The sequence below is a fragment of the Epinephelus moara genome, chromosome 8 (genome assembly GCF_006386435.1).
Source record: "Epinephelus moara isolate mb chromosome 8, YSFRI_EMoa_1.0, whole genome shotgun sequence".
Classification (NCBI taxonomy): Eukaryota; Metazoa; Chordata; class Actinopteri; order Perciformes; family Serranidae; genus Epinephelus; species Epinephelus moara.
Window position 1 is genome coordinate 30999301 of NC_065513.1, and position 12031 is coordinate 31011331.

Genomic DNA, 12031 nt, shown 5'->3' on the forward strand with positions numbered 1-12031 from the left:
GTTTTAGCCCTGTTATCCAACCTTGTGCCAACTGGGTTACGTCAGGATAAATAGCCGGTCCACTGTGTGTGAATGTGGGCCACCAAAGGCAGTGGAAATAAACAACCATCAGATGGCAGTGTGAAGGAACACATCAGCCTGAAGGCACCAAAGTGAAAGACGAACAGACAGACTCCTATCTTAATTATTTAGGGGGTGGTGCACGTGCTGGTTAAGTAACTGTCATCCACAGGAGAAAAAAACGCAGCTTATGCAAGGAAGGTTATTATTACAAAAACTGTTGAATGGCTGTCAGTGTAGATCTTAACAAGGGAAGGAGGGAGGCCGGCGTCACAGCCAGGCTGCCTCTGATTGGCTGAGCGGCGGATCGAAGGCGGGGCGAGAGGACGGCACTGACGTCACGGGTGGATGTGGGCATGCGTGAGGGCGAACGTCAACCCCGTGGCTTTATGAAAGGCGAAATCCCTCCATGAGCGGAGCAGCTGTCTAGAAACCCGTTTGTGAGAGAGAAGGAGCTCGCCTCGGAAGGAACCGGCGCTGAAGACGGTCTTATTTCTCCGCCACAGTCCGCCTGGCTTGAGTTATCCTCCGGCTACAAGTGAAGGCTATCCGTATCCCCCCTCCTCGTGCGCACTCGCCGCTTCAACAACACAAACCACGGGGACGAACAGACAGACAGACGTAACGCTAGCCGAGAAAGGAAGTGGGCTCCGTCTACTCTTTCATCAGGCAGGTGAGGACAAAACGTGCCATTTTTACCCCTTGAGACACTCTTAACACACATATTGATGTTAGCAAGCGGGACATTTCGAAACTCCTGCCCTCTCTGTACTAGCCGTTGGGCACGAGCTGGCAACGGTTGACGAGTAACAGTTAGAGATGTAACGTTATCGGTAGCTAGACTTTGTGGGCCGGTGTGACTGTGTGTCTACTGATGCTTAAGTGTGACCGTGAAACACAAGGCCCCGTTAGTCACTCTTCACCTTTCCCCTCTTTAACACGTCAGGAGATGGGGCTATTATCTTTACAGTGTGGAGGCCAGATCCCTCAAGGTTTCTGGTAGAGGGCTTATTGTGATTCTGCAACACATAACACACCATAGGAAGACTAAGCAGGCATCACTGATTTGCATTGCACTGTATCATTAGATTAAATGAGACCCTGCAAAGTAGATAAGAAACTACAGCTACCAGGCAGCACTAACTGGGACACCAGAGCTTATTTGGCCATTAGGATTTATTGGCTCTTGATGATGGGGTTGTCCTGGAAACGTGGCATGGCAGGTGTGTTTCTGTTATAGACAAACACACATTATCAAACAGGTAACTTAAAATGTATGGAAGTAATCATGTAATGATAATGGTTTAAGATGCCGTCTTCCTTGGAGTCTGCAGTCCTTGTGACATCTAAAATGACCAAATATTAACCTCTGACGTCAAAAGGCAGCTTGACTGTCTCTGCTACCAGTCTAATAAATTCGTAGTGACATTTCCAGATGACCTGCTATTCTCAGTTTACTCAGCGTGGATACTTATGACACAAGTTCATCTGATCCGTAGAGAACAAAAATAGTTTGAAGAGGTAAAAATTACATCAACATTTTTTAGCATAAAGAATAACTTAATTGTGAGACCAACACTCTTCATTTTGAGGGTCATCAAACCATGATAATTCTTAGCATGGCTGTGTATTGGTCCTCGATACTACGCTTTTGCGGTATCATGGTATTACAGTATACCAGGGTATTTAGAAATCCAGAAGGTATGATTTCAATACCATCAAAAATACGCAAGCTGGGGCGACCAGTAGCTTACTGGGTAGTCCCATGTTCAAAGGCTATGTCCTTGCCACACCGGCTGCAGATTCGATTCAAGCCCACGGCCCTTTCTGCATGTCATCCCCTCTTTCCCTTTTCATGCTTATACTGTCCTGTCAAATAAAGGCAAAAGCCATGAAAATAATATTGGGAAAAAAACCCCACAGATGCTCCTCCTTTTTATTAAACTGATACAAAGATGCTGTATTGTATGTAGTGCACAGCACACATCACCAGAGGCCAGTCTGCAGCTGTGGAACAGGTCACTAAGCTGAGAAAGATGGTGATTATGAGTGGCAGGATAACGCTACAGTATTAGTAAATATGTCTCTGCCTCTGTTGAGGAGTATTTTGGGTATAGTCCCGATGATAAATGTGAGCCAGCAAACACGAATGAAGCTGTGTGCATTACTTGCATCAAGGAAATTGTGGCAAAAGAGGCTAGCACGTCAAACCTTCATTCAGTCTGCAAACCACCACACGGACATAATCTTCATTCAGCCCACTAATGTGTTGGTATGCACTGTGCCAACATGTCTCATCGGGTCTCCCAGCAAGAATCTATGAAAGAGGGGCACTTATTACCTATCTGTAATTCTGTGGGGCATGTATTGAAACACAACAAGGCTTGTCTAAGTAGGCTAAATACACACAGCATTGTAGGCTAGAAAATGTCATACATACATGCTACAACAAGCTTTTATGTTTGTCTGTTTTTTAATACAAATACTGTCATATACTATATCCCTGTGAAATGTCAGGAAGGTATGAAGTTATGGAAAAATAGATACCATCAAGGTGTTGACTGAATTAACCCAGTTAATTATAACTTCATTTTAGCATCATTAAAAACAGAGTTTACAACATGTTGTGATAAACAAAGCAAAGCAGAAGCAAGATACCCCAGAGGCAATGACACAATAAAAACCAAACAATAATGCCACACTAAAGCAATACAAAAATTAAGGTGAAAATAAACAAGCGACAAACTGCAAAAACATATAAGTAAAAAGACAGATGACAATGAGAAAAAGAGTTAAACACGATAAAAACGTCTCCAGTCAAATCATACCTGCATTCGATCCTTTTCATACCAGGATCTAGAAAAAAATCCTAGTTGTATTATTTTGCTTGCAGCCATTCACTGCAAGCATTCTTTGATTTAATACAATGTGTTATTGGCCCACTACTGCAGCAGCCACAACAGGTACAGTCTAGTATGGTGAAGTCAAGAGTGGTGTATTAATTATAGTAGTTAACTGAATGCTTCCATTCACACGATGAGTATAGAATGAAGTAGGGAAAAAAAGTTATCAAATGAAGTACTCTATTGGTATTGGTACCACATTAGGGGTACTAGTATTGGTACTGGTATTGCAACGATACTCAGCCCTAATTCTTAGGCTCCAATAAAGTTGTTCTCAAACTACAAATGTTGGCCTCTCTGTGTTCATTCTCCAGCAGTTCTGACATCAGCAGCTTTAAAGCTTGGCAGGTTTTCATACCGGTATGATGACCTATCATTTGGACATTAGTGTCCATAAAACTGAGGAAGTTGTTTTTGGGATCCCATGTCAGTTCGTGATTATACCCCTGGCCTGTTGCCATACACTGCTAAGAGACTGGTAACTTTTTATATCTATCATTTGTTCGGAGATTCAGAGGTTTTGGTGTCTGCATTATATGATGCTCTATTTTCTAGAGCCAATAATCATATTTTGAGCTGGTTTGGAAACTTAATGGTCAAGTTTAAGACTAAAATTCTTATATAAAAGGTATAGACTACAGGGATGATCATGGAGATGCCCTCACCTCCTGCTCCCCCAAGGACAATGTTTAGCGTTCGACTGTTTGACTCTTAGATTTTATCTGAGTCTTCTTGTGTGTTGAACTCTGAGTATAAGCCTCTGAATTCTGGTAAGTCCCATTGTGTAAGTAAAATTGTTCCAAACATTTATTTGGCTCTCTATTGGTTAAGCCTATTAACGGGGAACTCCTGGAGGACAGACAGGCGATCAGGTAACTGTAAAATAGATCTTACTGTTAGCGCTTAGTTTTAGGAATGTAGGTGACGTGTGTTTGTATGCTTGTAATCCATCAAGGCATAAGGCCACTGTTGCAGGTGTTTTTATCAGTTGAGTCTCTTCGATTTTTCCATGTGTGCTTTTGTTTGTTAATCCAGGACAATTGTCCACATCAGGGACATTAAAAGTAAATTTAAAACTTAATGCTAGTCTCAAAATATCCTCAAGGTCTGTAAAGAGCCTGGAGATGAGTAATCCTCGGCAGCATATTTTTATGTCAAGTCCTATCCACAAGTGGCCATCTTGTTTTTATTTTGTTTAATTAAACTTGTGTGCTAGGCTCAGTGGGTATCTTTTTCAATGAAGTCCAATGTTTTTCAGCACCTGCAGAGTTGTAGCTGAGGCAGTAAAATCTGTGTACCCAACACTATTGCATGCAGAATATTTTGCATTGCACCTGTGCCTGCAGTTTGCATAGGCCCCAGGACTGGGAAATTCTATCTTGTTGGACGCTGGTGTGTGAGAGCAGGGTTGAGGTTTGAGCCAGTCCCTCTCCACCAGTGGTTTATTTCAAATACTGTGTCTCAGCCTGATTTGAATTCTGTGTCACGTTGGAAGTCAACCAGCGATATCTTGTGGAAATATTGGTGCACAACATTGAGCTTTTATTCTAAACTACTGTCGAAGAGATGGTCATTTGAACTCTAGATTTATATTTAGGTCAGATGAGATAAAATAGAACTTAATTTATCATGAGGCAAATCTTGGAGCAGTTACATTTCAGTTGCAATACAAAGTACTATTTAGTATACTGCTGCTGAGTCACTGTTGGATCCAAGCAAAGGACAATGATGTGTTTTATTAGTTGAGTTTACAACGAGGAATTCCTAGTCAATCACGATGCACACATGTCAACACATTTTTCATGTTAAAATTTCTTAATTCTCCTTAGATTTCTCAGACTATATTTGAAATCTGAGAACAAATAGCCAGCCCTTAGAAAACGTGCATTCACCCATTGTGGACACTCAGTTCAGTCTCCCTTGCAGAAAGTTGGACAGTGTTGCACTGTCAAACACCTCAGCCAGAAGAGGACGTTAACCAACAAGCGCTAGCTATACGCGTATTATTTTCCCTTATCATATAAAGTAAATAGTATTATTGTTCCCCTCATATTTTTGTCTCTTTTACAAATAACCAAAAATAAGTTTAAGAAGTTTTAAGGCATTTGATGGGGCAGAGCTGTTTTATGGGCTTTGACTTGCGGCTTAGAGGCAGCTCTGCATAGGAGTGTGTGATCAATTGCATGGATATTTCTTGCCTAAGTTTCGACATCGTGCACAATCTGGCCCGCACTCAGTGGTAAACCTTTGGCTGTGCAGGCTGCTTGCTCTCAACACCATGGAAGACACTCTGCTGAATGAATTAATTTTTTAGAAATTAAGAATAGAGTCTGGGAACACAAATATTTTCCCATACTCTCTTTCCTTTCGTTCATACTTATCCAGACCTGGAAATTACCAAAATCAGATTCCATACTTTTCCATACTGCGTAGGAACCCTGATATGTGCTGCTGTGCCAAAACGGGCAGAAAAGTGTAGAAAACTGGTGCTTGATAAGTGACTCATCATTGTCTCAGATGTGATGGATGACCGATACGAGTAGCAGGTTGTGGTTAAGTAGAAGGGCTGTAGTGACAGTTGACATCCCTAGGTGGTGCCAGTGCTGACTGTTCAGGTGCTGGATGCTTCCAGTCTGTACAGAAGTTGATGATACACTGATGTGAAGCTCAAAAGCCTGTGAGACCACAGATGTCTGGGTGACAGGCCTTTTAGTCCTTAAACCTGTGATGTGTTGCGTTTGGGATCCAGTGTGATGGTGGCACATCTGAAACAGAGAGCAGTGTAACTGGCTGTTTGGGGCAGGTGTTTTGTTACTGTTTTTCTGTTTGAAAGTGCTGGGATGCTTATTATTTAGAAACCTGAAATACAGGCTGAGTGGCAGGTGGTTAGGGTGAGGTGATTGGAGAGATATAATCTTTCAAACAACCCCTTCCTGAAATTAAAGGTCTGTCCCTTCAGGGTATGTTTGTCATCATCAAGGAACTTAAATTCCAATAACTTAAGATGATGAAGATGACAATGATATCAGCTCCAATAACCAGACAAGGATATTGGAAGGAAACGGAGCAAAAGAAGATGACTGTGTGTATCAAAAGATGGTGGTGTACCAGCCAGTTTGATGAAAATTTCCTCCCATCTGTCACTCATGTTTAGGGCTGCATCTAACAACTATTTTCACAATCAGTTTCTCTCCATATTAGTTTCTCATTCAACTGTTGTACGTTCTTAAACCAGCCACTGGCAATTTGACCAGCTGAGTTGCAGGTGGCACCATCAGCAGGCTTGAGTCAGGCCAGCTCACACCGCTGCGACTTTCCTCTGCAATGTTCTGAAACAGTTTTGTCTTGTCGCGAATCATTGGTTTGAACTGGGCTTTACATGTCACGCCAGTCCCGCTTCTTTTGCTTCCAGGATGCCAGTATGCTATCTAAAGTCATACATTGGGGTGGCAAGTTGCTGCTGCTATGCGGTTTTGTGAAAAAATGCAAAGCCAGTGTAAAAAGGGAATAAGTAGCCGCCCTGTAGCGCAATCTCTGTGTAAAAAGGGCTTTATTGGCCATTGGGTACCAGCTGATAGCAGTGGATTATGCTGTATTTTGTGCACATAACCACTGTAGCAGCATGTCCACAGATAGAAGCTGGAGAGAACTGTGTGTACGACTGATTTAATTACACACAAATAAAATGTAGTGCGTGCCATGACAGCCATTTTGTAATGGTTACATCACATGACTACTTGTGATGCCACATGTAACATTTAAAAAGCATAACTAGTCACTAAATTTCACAGCATGAGACATAATTTTCTACCAGTCCATTTTTATTTTACTTATTCACACTCAAGAACTTTAAGTTGAAATTGTTAAATAAATTACTGTTTGCTTTAGGGTTTATGTGATGTAACTCATCCTTTCTTTGTTTTGATTTCTGTCTCATAAGTGTTGGTTGTACCGCCATTAATTTTGTATAACAGTCAACATATAATTACAGTGTACTGTGTGTGTGGTTCATTATCAGTATTTTTCAAATCTAGGCATCCTGAAAGGTGCAGTTACAGAGCAGGTGCTGCCACCCTTTGTTGTTACCCGTAAGTTTGTACAGTACAGCTTGTACAGTAAACTGCAGTGCATATGCATTGTTTCCTCTCGATTCTTCACCCTGATTGAAGCCTCCAGGTTTCTGGTTTCAATTAGTTTTTGCGAAAGACCTGCATGACGTTGACCACAACCAGTTTGCTTATGTAAATGTGGTTTTATGTCACAGTGTCTTTATTTTAAAACTAGTTTTCAGCCTTTCACAGTAGCTTCTCTGAGTCACTCTGACTTAGAGTAAATGGACACAGAGGATCACCTCACAGGATGTCGGGCCAGGAACAGGCAGTGAAGTGAACTGGGTCATAGAACTGGTTTCTTGGCCCTGTTTGCTGCTGACAGCATGTGACTAAGATTACACTGCAGTGCTGGGTCATGCTGAGCCTTCCCACTGTACTGTGTAAAGGTGTGTGTGTGTGGTTGCATAGTGGGTGGTAGGAGTTTAGCGCGTGGACCTGAATAGTATATCCCAGAAAAAACATTTATTTTTTTTGCCAGTGTTTATTGGTATAGTACTTTTGTTGCTGAATAAATAAAACTTTTCTTAGTGGCTACCCATGGTGCCTTTCTAATCTTCAGTTTGTGTGTGTTTGATGAAAGAAATGGAGTAAGATGGGGATTAAATGGCCAGAGGTAGTGCGGCAAACAATATGATTCTTACAGGGAATAACTTATTCTCCCCAGTGTCATTAAAGTAATGTCTGTGGGCTGTTAGACTTCATTTTTAGGAGGTTATATGTTCTTTGTTGAGGATGTGTCCTGGGTCAGACCTACAATAGCCCTTAATCGGCCACCCATCACAGAGAAATGTCCTCTTTGTATGTGTAGCTGCTGTTATAGCTGCATTCAATGACTGTCTATGAGCACTGTTTTTTAACAATAAGACAAACGTGTCACTGATGTTGCTGGGTCTCATCTGGCCTGGTGTAACGAGTTAGTAAATAAATGAGCATTCAATAGATTTTTCTTTGCGTTTTGAAGATTTTCTCAGTGTGTGAGCGGGGATGTATGGATGGAGGAGACCATTGGGGCCACTTATTGATTTATTAGCAGTTGCAACTAGCCATACTTTAATGCAGTTGCTAGTGTTTAGGGAGTAAATATGTGTTGTTTTTCCCCCTGATTAAACTGTTTTAAGCTTCTGTTTATTTCAAGTCTGAGAGCTCAATTTTCTGATATTGTTTCCACCCTGCCATGGTTAGAGCACGAAGACGTTGATGACAGTTGAGTGTGACTTAAACCCTGAGGCTTATCCTCAGGTATCTGTTGATCTGCATTATATGAAAACAGTAATGTCATTGTGACATGCCAGAATATATGCTGCACTTTTATCCTAAATGGAGCAGTTCAATGAGAGACATCAACTGGATTAAATGGGAGTATATTAGGATTAAATAAATAAATATGATAATATAAATAAGAATAAAATAAATGGTATGACATCCAAGCAATTTAATATGGGTTGAAAATAATAATGCTTAACTGTCATAAAAACAAAAAGCATATTTAAGTTTTTAAAAGATGGTATTGATTCAAGTCTGATCTTAAAATTGTAATGTTTTTAGTTTCTAGCCTTCTAGTGCAGCCATTTTAACTCTTTATGATCAACACAAGTAAAGACAAATATTGAAGTAGTCAGGGTGTATGTACTGTTTGATTAAAACCCTGCAGCACATCCTCAGGTACCTGTTGATCTGCACTATATTAAAGTGATGGCATTAAAGTCAATCAAGCACCCAAAGGACACAGCACGTATTACTGACTACTAATAATAATAATTCAGTAATATCATTTAATAACTTTAGGTAGCATTATGTTGAACTGTTGATAGACAAAAACACGTGCATCTGCAACTATTCTTATGAAGTCAATTAGGCAAAACCAATACACGTGTGATTGTAAACAGGCATTTTTCACTATTTTCTTACATATTACAGACCAAGCAATCAATCACATTATCAATAAAATAATCTGCAAATTAATCAATAATGAAAACAATCCAGCAAAATGAGTTGTGACCCGTGTGCTTCTCCCCCAACTGGGGCTTATCAGTATAGTTGAATAAATGCCAAGATGTAGCAATGACATCATTGCATCATTCTTTAAAAAAAAAAAAAAAAAATTCAATCAGCCATGACCCAAATTTTGTGCCTCACTTACAGACAGTTAAAAGTTGTAGCATTTCCTCCGAGGCAATCAGTGCAGTTTTAAAAATACTGGAACTGAGCAATGACCCACATCATAAGTGTCATAAAAAATTAAAAAGCAGCATGACATATGATGGATGGACTGTTAGCACAGACTAAAGTGCATTTCTAATTGATTTAGCTGATAGCTGCTTTGATTCTCTGTCCTACTGGAACTGGTCCATTTGAGGTCTATATCGTCATCCACTCCATGTTGTCTGACTTTTAAGATACTGTTTAACTGCTAAAACAACTTAAAGCCACAGTAGTGTTTCCAGGTGGGTACAGTTCCAGCTAGGGGCTGCATGTTATGCATAAAGTCATATTGCAGTTATTTTGCATGATATTGCAACATGAGTGGCAAGTTTAGTGAAAACGGTAATTTTTGTATTTCATTTTTACTAACAAAATATAACGATGATGATGATGATGATGATGATGTGATTTTTAATGGGGTCTGCACCAAACAGCCATGTTCCCCTTCATCTGGAATATCATAGACTGAGGCATCTCTCAAGCACCACAATGCTTCATCTGTAGTAGTACGTTGTGACACATTTTATCTTGTGAAAAAATTGCAGCTCCTGTTTTGTCTAATCAACTATCCAAAACCCAAAGATAATTGAATTAAACTGACAAAAAACAGATAAAAGCAAAAACATTCTCACATGTAAGAAGCTGATAACAGCATACTTATGGGATTTTTGCTTGAAAAGTGATTGAAACAATAAATTGATTATGAAAAGAGTTGGCTAATGCTCAATAACCCAAAAATATTTAATCTAATATTATAAAAGACCAGTAAATTTTTGCCATTTCTGCTTGGTCACTCAGGAAATACTTTAAATTGACTGCCCACTTGTTCTGTGTTGCTCTCAACAATAAAGTCTATTGTGTTAAATCTGGCTCAGCATCTATTCAGTCTTTGCTGAATGTCACCTTCAATCAGCTTGTGACTTTTTATACAGGCTAATAATGTTATCTAGAACAGTGTCTATGTTGTACCATCATTGATCTCTATCCTCTCCACGCTCTGGTACTGTCTTGTTCTGTGTGTGAGGAGCCTCACCCAGTGATGCATATGTCTCCTTATTTCTCTGACCCTCATTTGTTTCTTTGTTCTGTCCCCTGCCAGACAAGCAGCTGTTGTGAGAAATGATTTATTGTTTAAGGCCATGTTTACACTAATGTTTTCATTTTCAAACAGTGTTTTAGAACAAAATCTCTCTCTGTACGCACCAGGGTTGTACCAACGTTTTAGAAATATTCTCTGTCCGTAATAACGCGTCTGTAAACAGGCATCACATGAACATTCTTGTACACTGGGCATGCGTGTGCCGATATAAGAGGAAGCAAACCGTCTACTCCGCGATTGGTTGCTCACAAAAAATAACACTATGGAGATGGCAAAAAGTAAGATCAAAGGTTTCTTTGCTTCAATGAGATGGAGCTGAAAGTACCACATGAGAATAAGGCAGTTAAGGATGTGGAAAACAGATTGGAAGTCGTTGCAAAGCGAATCCAGCAACCTATTATAGTTACCAGGAGCATTACCCATCACCAGAGGGTGTCATGGCAATGGGAAAGGAGTACCCACACAAGAAGGATGAAATCACAAAAGCAATGGAGACCTAGCTATAATGTTTTGGTTAGACACACTTTTACTGGTAAGACCCACCCAGACTAAAACGCAACCCCAACGTCTTCAATCTATATTGGGAGCGTTTTGAAAGGTCTTTATTTTAGAGGTTCCAAAATGCTGGAGTGGCATATAAGCAAGGTGTAAATGTAGTAATGTGTTTTTAAACAAAAATGTATTAGAGTGGATGTAGTCTGAGTCATATTCTCTGGTTGCAGCTTCTCAAATGTGATTGCAACTTTTCTGCTTAATGTCATTTTAAACTGAGTGTCTTTGACTTTTGTATTGTTGGTTGGGCAAAAGACATCAGAAGGACATTTCTCAATATTTTCTGACGTTTTATAGATGAAGCAATTTACATATTAATTGAAACAATAACTGGCACATTAATCAATCATGAAAATAACCCCAGGCCTAATAGTATGTGTGAAAAAATGGGCATTAACTGAAGTTTCACATCTCCACTACTCTCTACTACCTCTGTTGTAATACAGACTTTTGAACATCACTGAACCACTAAACCACAACCCAGTTTTGCTATGTTTAAAAGTGCTATCTCACAGACATCCTCAAACCTGTTGATGTGCTTTAGCATCTCACGTTAGGCATAGTTAGCAGAACATTATAAAACCTGTGTAGGGGCTGAATGAACGTAATGTGTCTCCACAGTTACTGTACAAGCAAATGAAACTGGTTTCCCCACTGGGAACAACAGCAGGAGTCTGGCTTGGGTAGGCTTAAAGGATTTCATCAACTTCAAGCAACAATGGGTGCCTTTTAGTGTTAAATATCCCTGCTGGACTTGATGAAAAAATGTCTGAGGCTGTGGGTGGTGGATATAAGAAGCGTGTACAGTTACAGTAAATGCCTTTTTTGTTTGAGAACAAATGTGGGAAACTTTTTTCTTGTATTTTTTATCTAACCTTCACCACCCATTCATGTGCTGCTGATAGCATGCTGTGTGGGTGTAGGTGTTGCTTTTGAGAGGGGGTTGGAATTACATTTAAAGGCTGAACATCTCTATTCCCCTGGTCTAAATGTAACAGTCTTCCCTGTTGCTTTGGTTTTTTAAACTGAGGAATGCATTTGTGCAGCCCAGCATGGGAGTCCACCTGCTGTTAAGGACCAAAGAAAGCAGGATTACTTGGGCT

At 40.2% G+C, this 12031-nt stretch overlaps 1 protein-coding gene across 4 annotated transcripts in view; it reads left to right on the plus strand.

Annotated features, from left to right (window-relative positions):
- The first annotated feature begins 419 nt into the window (after window positions 1-419).
- The window catches only part of slc23a2 (solute carrier family 23 member 2), a 60538-nt gene continuing 48926 nt past the window's right edge, over window positions 420-12031 (plus strand). For all 4 annotated transcript variants that reach the window (XM_050050445.1, XM_050050446.1, XM_050050447.1 and 1 more), the window contains exon 1: window positions 420-733. The gene's annotated coding sequence lies outside the window, so the exon portion shown is untranslated. The remainder of the gene's footprint in view (window positions 734-12031) is intronic.